The sequence below is a fragment of the Fringilla coelebs genome (genome assembly GCF_963513975.1).
Source record: "Fringilla coelebs genome assembly, chromosome: 2".
Taxonomy (NCBI): Eukaryota; Metazoa; Chordata; class Aves; order Passeriformes; family Fringillidae; genus Fringilla; species Fringilla coelebs.
In genome coordinates this window covers 30,733,895-30,742,725 of record NC_140029.1, presented here as the reverse complement: position 1 = coordinate 30,742,725, position 8,831 = coordinate 30,733,895, and positions in this window count along the sequence as shown.

The window sequence follows — 8,831 nt, the reverse complement described above, 5'->3', positions numbered from 1 at the left end:
TCTCACAGTGTGTTTCTAGCCCCAGTCCAATATTACTTGCTCACAGTGAATACCTCATTATTCCAAAGCAGTGTCCTTCACTTCAGTGGTGTAGCCTAATGGGGTATGCCCATAAATCCAAATAGATCAAGCTGTGCAAGCTTTAGTCCCAGTGAAAGGGAATGACTCACCTGATGAAGTGCTCACTAGTCAAAGCAAAAGTGGCACAAAGGGAATCTGAAGTGTCAAAGTAGTCTTTTGTCAACAGGGACAGATTCTGACCTTAATCACACTGAGTGCATCTTACAAGCAGTCCCATGAACGAACTGAGACTACTTGTAGAGTAATAAAGTAGCTCTCCTAGGAGAAAGGCCCCTGAATTCCAGCTCCAGGTCATTAAACTTGTGTTAAAGTCTCAGTCCATTTTGTTGGTGTCTCATGGTTAATGTTCTGTGACAGCCCTTTAATACACAAGAAAACAGCTTAATCTGAGAGCACCCTCCTGGCACGTTATAAATTTCATTGGTATTGACGAGACTATTGAAATTCCGATTACGATAAAAGATGTGAAATGTCACACGGCATGGTGATGATCCAATGCTGAGCACTCCCCTAGCTTCATTCCTGGACCCTAGAGTAGGCCCACAGCCCACTGCCCAAAACCCTTACATAAAGGCATAAACGTGGAGCAAAAGGTGAACACAAGGGGAAATTCAAAGGGAAAAAGTGCAAAAATGAAAATGATAAATTGAAATTTAACTTCCAAAGTGCTTGATTGTGTGAACAGAATTGATGAGAATGTGGAAACCTCCATGCAAGACTGAGGCAGCTTGCTTTTTTTTTTTTTTTTAACATAAGCAGTACAAAAAACTGAGTGCATGTGAGCCATCATGCATAAAATCTGTATAAATACTGTGACTACTAATCTGGAGCCATTGCTGGATTTTTAAGACAATCCTTGCCAGAAAAGGACTGGTGACCTTAATATTTTATTCAATAGTTAGTATGTCAAAAAACAATTTAACTTTGCTGACAAATGATAAGGAAGTACTTGTATTGCAGATATTAACTGCCTCATGCAGTTTTCAACTTAAACAATGTAAATAGAAAAGTAGTTTTGTCTGAGTAAGGACATTATGATATGCCCCAGAGGAATTAAAAGTCCAGGAAAGGAAATAGAAAAATCTAGAAAATGTAGAAACTACAATGTAATAGCATGTTTAAAACATGTACTTATTTTAGAACATGGACTCAACATCCTCCTTTACTGGGTTTTTAAGATGTACAAGTAAGAACCAGATAATGCACATCACTAAATCACAAAGCAAAGATCGATAAACATATCTGCAAAACTTGCATTTTTCTTGGACTCTAGCCTGGCTATGAAAAAAATAAAGAATTAAAATAGAACAAAGAAATTAAAGTATTAAATGCAGTTTTTTACCTCCATATGGACTGTAAATCAACCTTCGGGCTACACTTAGCAGTATAGAATATCAAGCATCTAAAGGAAAGACCATTACATCTGAGTGGCAGTTACTGTTCTCATTTGTACTGTATACTGTAAATATACTAATGCTCTTTGGTTAGATTTTTAAAACACAAGGAATACAGACATCAAAGGGACATGCTCACTCTGACAGTCTGATAATTTTAAGAATGAACTCAAGAATGAACTCAAAGGGATTTCAGAGACTTAGCCCCTGAATCTCCACCTTTAGCTTTTGCACTTCTGCTCCTGAGTGTTTAATACATTATCTTTCTCCCCATGTCTGACAGGGCCATGCAGAGAACAATGCCAAGCCATGTGTCTCATAGCGTAGTAAAATTGTCATCCTATAAACAAATTAAAGTTGAGGTTTTTTTAAAAAAATGACAAAGATTTCTTTATTTTTCTTCATAGATCTTCATAGATCATAGAATGGTTTCAGCTTAAGCTTAAGCATCACCTAGTTTCAATGGCATGCCATAAGCAGGGACACCTCCCTCTAGCCCAGGTTGCTCAGAGTTTCATTCTTCTGGCCTTGAACATTGCCAAAGGATGGGGCATCCGCAGCTTCTCTGGGCAACATGTTCCTGTGTCTCACCACCTTCACAGCAAAGATTTTCTTTTGAACATTCAGGCCAAAGCTACTGTCTTTCAGTTTAAAGCCTACAGAATATCACCCCATCACTCCATGCCTATGTGAAGAGTCCCATGCAGCTCTCTTGTCAGGCCCCTTCAGGCACCAGACAGCTATAAGGTCTCCCTGAAGTCTTGATTTTTCCAAGCTGAACAATCCCATCTCAGTCAGCCTGTCCTCTTAGCAGAGGTGTGGAATGATCCAGCCCTATCATCTGGACTTGCTCCAACAGGTCCACATGCATCTTATGCTGGGGGCTCCAGGCCTGGATGGAATACCCTCCTTTGGTGGGGTGTCACCAGAGGGGAGTAGAAGGAGAGAATCACCTCCCTCAACCTGCTGTTTAGAGATGATTGTACATTTTGCTACCTCTTCCTTACTGCTTTGTTACTCTTTGCAGGATTTGGTCCTTGAACCTGCATGGTTTGGGTATTGATATACCAACGATTTTATTGGGGAAATAAGGACTATTTGGTCATGTTGTCTGCATGTGTGCCTGTGTATTTGTTTACAGATGTGTTTGTGTGTCTTGTAAACCGGCTGGCCTATTTGTCAAGTTTGAGAGAAACATAGAGGTCTTGAAATTATTTAATTTCTTCAACTTTTATTACAATAGATACCTGTCCCTGCAGACACCAAGAACCTACTCAAGAGCTTTCTGACAGTTTCACCACTCAAAAAACTTCTTTTATTTTCTGCAAACACTTCCTTTTGAATCTGAATGCTGTGGAGGATTAAGTGTCTCACATCTGAAGTGAGTTGGGCTTGGTTTTAAAAAATAAACATTTTAGAAAGAAAAAATTGGCACCCAGGAAAGAAGTAGGAACTGGTCAGAAATTGGGAAGAGTGGATGGTGTTAGGACCAAGTGTCTTGAAGTCATGGTGATAGCAATTTTGGCAGATGAAGAATTGTAGTAGTGGTTGTTCTGGAGAGATTTTTGTGCCTTGACTGCACACTTTGTCTCTTCTGGCCACAAAAAGAGAAATCACAAGTGTGAGGGGTTATTAATGGGAAATGCTTTATTACTTCCCTAGGTATAATAGATGATGTGAAAAACCAATTGTCAGGGAAAGCCAGAATCACTCTGAACACTGCAGCATTTAGACCTGCTCTTGGCTAATTGCTATTCTAGAGACATACAAAATAAAAAAAGCTAGAAGACGTGGTGCTGTTGATTACATCAGTAGGATCCACTGATCTGAGCACTCATGTGCAGCCAGCTGGCTCCTCTTTGAACTTTCTGAGGCCAGCCTTGCCTGTGGCACGTGAGCTGGATGCAACAAGAGAGAAAGGCAAACACCATGAAAAAGTGAGGGGATAAAGAGACTGTCTGCTGAGCACTGAGCTTGCTGCTCACAGGGCTGCCGATAAATATCACAGGTTTTATCTGGAAGGTCTGAGGTCTTCCCCATCATGAATTTGTAATTTTTCTCCTCCTCCACTCCTTAACATTTCAGAGCAAGCAGAAGCTGGCTACTCTGCTTGCCCTAGATGAGTCACTCCTCCAGATAAGCCTGACTGACTTCAAAACTGAAGTAACTTTGCCTCGAGTTGAGACAGAAAAAAAGCAGACTGCAAATGAGGAAATGCTCCTGCCAAATTCCAGTACCCATCACATAAAGCAATGCTATTTCATGTGTGAGGTGACGTGCTGTTTTGAACTGACTTCAGCTGATCGTAAAACAAAAATGATATTGTAATTGTCACATAAAGGCTCCTGACATAGCAGGGGAGAAGACTTCAATCTGTCACAACCTGTTCTCTTTGAGGAAGAAAAGGTGACTGAGAAAGTGTTATTTGGCACATAACAGTGAATCAGAAGCAGAAATACAGTCTTCTTTCATTTTTTTGGATGCGTTTACACTTGCTAATAGGCCACTTGGTGCTCTTAAAAAACTCAACTATTCGCTTCTACCTGGCAGCAGACTGAGAATCTACATTCCTAGGAACGTGCCAGAAAAATATAACTTGTTCAGAACCAAAAGTTTCAGTCAAGTGTGCAATGCAACAGTTTAAAACAGAGAATGTTTCACTGACCTGTGGACAGGATGCTCTCCATGTCAGTGCTGTGGCCGGGGAATTCCTGCATGGCTCTAAGGCAGGAAGATTGCCTTTGTGCTTTCCAATGTCTCCACTTCTGAAAGAACTCAGCCCACTTCTAGAAAGCTTCTTAATGTGGAAACAAGACTCAAGAAAGTAACAAAGGTGGATATTCAGATGCTCAGACTTCAGTTGGAATGCCTAATTTATCATTAGGGAGGCTGGGGAGGAATGGCAGAATGTAAGCATAGAGAGACAGTGAACCTCCCTTCACAGGAGCCTATTGAAGTTGAGCACTACTGCTTTGTAGCAGTGCAATCAGGCAGTCACCTCACCATAAACGGGATGAGCCATGCCTTTTTCAAAGGAATTTTTCAATGACTCAAAAACATTTACTTGATATTTTTGTAGAGAAGAAAGAGAAATGTTCTGTGTAAAAATATTGAAAAACTCTTTACTATTGTAATGAGCATAGCCATAACAAGACAACAGTATATCATTCTGGAACAGAGGAACTTTTAGGACATAGTACTAAATGGAACTCTTCCATCTCTGCTCTTCCTAATCCCGACATGGGATACCTGATGGGTGTGCTAAATGGCCCACACCCAGCAGAGACTGAAATACCCTCATCATGCATATCTGGTAGCACCCATTAGTGAACACAACCTTCTGGACCCAATGCTGGTGGTAAAATGGGCTCAAGTCAATAAACAATATCAGTCTCAAAGCTGCTCTCAGGCCTTTACTCCACACAGGCCATCTTATTCTGCTTGGCTTTGGGGTAGAGAAAATGAAAACTGAGATTAACATTTGGGTTATTGCTAGCAATCACAAGGTCAGGAGAATTCAATTTATTGCTACAAGAGTTCACTGGGATCACTTTAAAACTGGATGATGAGAGGAAAACCTGAGTTTGAAGCCCAGCTGCGGAGGAAAGGAGGAGACACTGGGCATCTTTTATGCAGTGTTTGTGAAGAAGATGCTGTTAAGTTTTAGCTGTGGAAATACTGAACAAGGAGAAATATTCATGGATTGCGGAAGACTGACCAGAAGGCCAGTGTTAAGTGAGTACTGCTAGGACCAAAAGCTCTAAGGTGAATTTTGGCCCCATTGGGTTTGATGTAGGATAGGTAAGCAGGCTTGGGCATACACATGAAGTAGGGCTTTGGGAATGGGCAGTTCAGTTTGCTGCTGGTCCTGTACCTGTAGAGGGAGAGGCAGACAAGGTAGGAGTCAAACATCTTAAATTTACTCTTCTAACTGTTACAAGTCTCAGGTGATAATTAAAGATATAATAAGGCTTAGGATGGCGGCTGCAGTTGAAATCAGGCAGAAGTGAGCTGCTCGCTCTGCTGGGACAATCAGCAGGAATTGTTGGGTTGAACTGAGGGTTTGAGACATATGCTGAGAGACAGATGCTTTGCTGAGTTTTACTGTCTTCATCTTGATTGGGGTTAAGGGAAATGGGATCTGAAGTGTTTAATCAATTTTTGGTCTAAGGCCTAGGGTGGTAGGATGGCAGCAGGTTTCCCCAAGGAGCTTAGAGAAGATTAGTTTTCATTTGAGGTTTGGAAGAACTGCAGAAATTGAAGCACCCCAGATTTGGAGCTAAAATGAATCCTGAGTCATTGTCTCATTCTTCTCTCAGCCCTACAGACCCAGTCAGATATGAGACTTTTATCAGTCTCATCTCTAAACCTAACTTGCACATCAAAAGAAGTTCACGTGCCCTTCCTCACAGTACAAATAACTACCTGCCCTTCAGCCCCAATTCCAGTCCAGTGACCTTGCAGGGTCAGTGCTATTAACACTCCTGAAGCTGCTGATTCCACTACCCCGTCCTTTAAACCTAGCTTTAACACTAACCCTCATCCTTGGTATATTTTAGCAGCCTATATCTACTCCAGGGTTATGCACAAGCCATTTGCTCTGCTGGCATTTGTGCTCAGTCCAGCTCAGTGGGTTTCTTGAGACTTTCTGACATTGCTCATCCTCATTCCCATCACAACATGGACACTTCTGTTGGACCCAAGACAAAGAAGGTGCTTTCCCCAGCATCTGTGATGTGAAACCTCTAGCCAGAGGGCGTTTTTTATTAGTGAAATTGAGACAATGCCAGAAGATGGGCAAGAACCCTAAAAATCTTTGCTGATGAACACACCACATGCAAATGCAACAACGCATAGAAAGCTATAAGCTGCTTTACTTCTCAGATTGGTTGATGATCCCACTTTCTCATTTACTCAGAAGGAACAAGTCACTGACCAGACATTGTTCTTTTCAGCAGCAGAGACAGGGTGTCAAGAAATGGCCCTCTTTAGGGTTTCTTAAGGGGGTGTCTTAGGGCCTGCTGCCTTCGATGGTATTATTCCCAAGCTACATGCCTGCCAATACTTGTTAGGTTCTACACAGACACAGCCAGTGCATGATAGGCCTTGGCACAATGTTTATATTTGGCAAGACCATGAAGCCATACTTGTGTTCGGGTCACTTTGTCCTGGTTTTTTATCTAAGCTTTTTCTTATCAACAGCACTTTCATTTCAGTAAGCTAATAATAGCCCTGGAGAAATTGAATGTATCAGCATAAAGGCGTCCCATGGCTAAAAATTGAATTTGGAAGTGTATGCTGCACAGGGGTGAGCAATGAGGAAGCCGATGTGTTGGCTCAGGCTAAGGTATAGCCTTGCGTTTGCTCAGGGAGGCCAGTGGTGAGGTTTTGCTGTTGTCTTTGTCTGAATCATCAGTTAAGCCCTTTGAGATCCAGTGATTAACTCAGTTCTTTGGGTCCAAACTCTAGTTCTACACCAAGCCATTAAACCCCAGACTAACATCACCTAAAGCACATTATTCCCACTCAGACCTACAGCTGGTCATGCTTTACTGTGTTTATGGCTTTCTGAGCTTTATGACTTTCCCACCAATAGCACCTCCTTTTCATCCCTATCAGTCCTTAGCCCCAGTCTCAGCTCCAGCAAGAGTATTAAGAGACTTGAGCAAACTCAGGTCTTCAAAAGTCATGTATACCAGCCTAGATCAAATCACAGCCTTTCAGTCTGGAGGAGCCAGCCAGAAATACTCAGCTCCAGCTTTTTCAAAGCCAGACACCAGCTGATGCCATTCCTAAACTTGTATTAGTGTCCATGTGGAGCAGCCTGTGCTGTCTTTGAGCCATGAACCCCTAAGGCAGAGCGATGCTTTAGGAAGCACTTGACAGCAGAAATGAGCTTTGTTTATGGTATCATACTTGTCCTTTGAAAATGCCAGTGCAAGGTGCATTTTAGTTTGCCTTTCAGCTATAGCCCAAGCACAGGCTCTGAACAGTGTCCTGTCTTATCTTCTAGTTTTCTTTATGCAGAAGTACAGCAGTAATTGCACATACGAGTCAAGAAATGCTTGTTAATAAATACTACTTCTCTCAAAGCCTCATTGTAAAATGGACACCTCAAAAAACAGACATGTATGTCATGCTGTTGTTGGTATTTTGGCACTGCTTTTGAGAAGACTGGAGTGCAGTAGCTTAGTCAAGGTCATGAGAGCTGTTCCGTTAGGATGATGCACATTTTCCTGGGCAAATAATCATAGTACTATTTATCTCCAAGCTATGTTTTCACAATAGAGTAGAATCAATGTATCTGATTCCAGTTCACATACATTCATTTTACTTACCAGTGGAAATTGATATTACTGGTCTTTGATAAGTACTTAAATTAATTCCTTCTAGACATTTCATTTAATACCTTTCAGCCTGATGGAGTTAGATTAGCAGGACTAACTACTTAAGAGTACTGAAAAGAAAGTAAAACATTTTTAGGATTTGAGACAGGTTTATACATTAGTATAATAAATCCATGCAGTGCAGGTGTTAGAAAGGGCTTCAGTTACTCCCAAATTAGAAACAAACCTTTGATAAGACAGTGTGTGCATCTCTAGACATGAGTTTCCCTGTCGATGGGAGAACAGCATCACTCTGCACACCAAGCTGCCACAATTATTTTAAATAGCACTGTGATATCCCCTCTTCTAGAGAAGGTAGCGTTCTCAGAGTAAGTGGTAATTTAAATGTACTATTTTCCTTGGTTTGTTTAAGAGCACTGTTCAGAGCAGCAGAGCTGCTTTCACTCAGTAGGACCATATTGTTGCCTGAAGCCTGGGATCAAGCACCCACAGGTGTCCAGTCACACCAGGGAGGTCAGATGTGAAGCACCACCACTATATGGCTTTTCTTGGCCGTCTTACTAGAAATTTTGTGGATCTGTTGGCATCTCAATGTCTCCTGCCATTCTGGGGGAGAAAGCCCACAAAAGCTTTCTAATTGAAAGGCATGAACTGCTATCCCCAGCTGGTCTGACAGAATGGGAAACTTGCATGGGCAGTTCATGTTTTACCCACATCACCTCCTGGATCAGAGTCTCAAGGTGTGATTACCCAGTGTGGGGGAAGAGGCAACAGGTAATTTCAGAGTTTTTACTCTGGTGGACACTGCCTGCAAGTAGCTTATGATTTATGTGCAAATGAAACACATCTAAAAAATTCTGGAATATTTAAGTATCTTCCCAAATGTTCTTACTTTTTAGTGAAAAGGTCAGAAAATCTGAATTATTTCTTTAAAGAGAAGATGTATTCCAGTTTTCCATAAAAGCAGTGTCCCAAAGATTTCTTTGAAAGATACACGAAATGTCTCTGA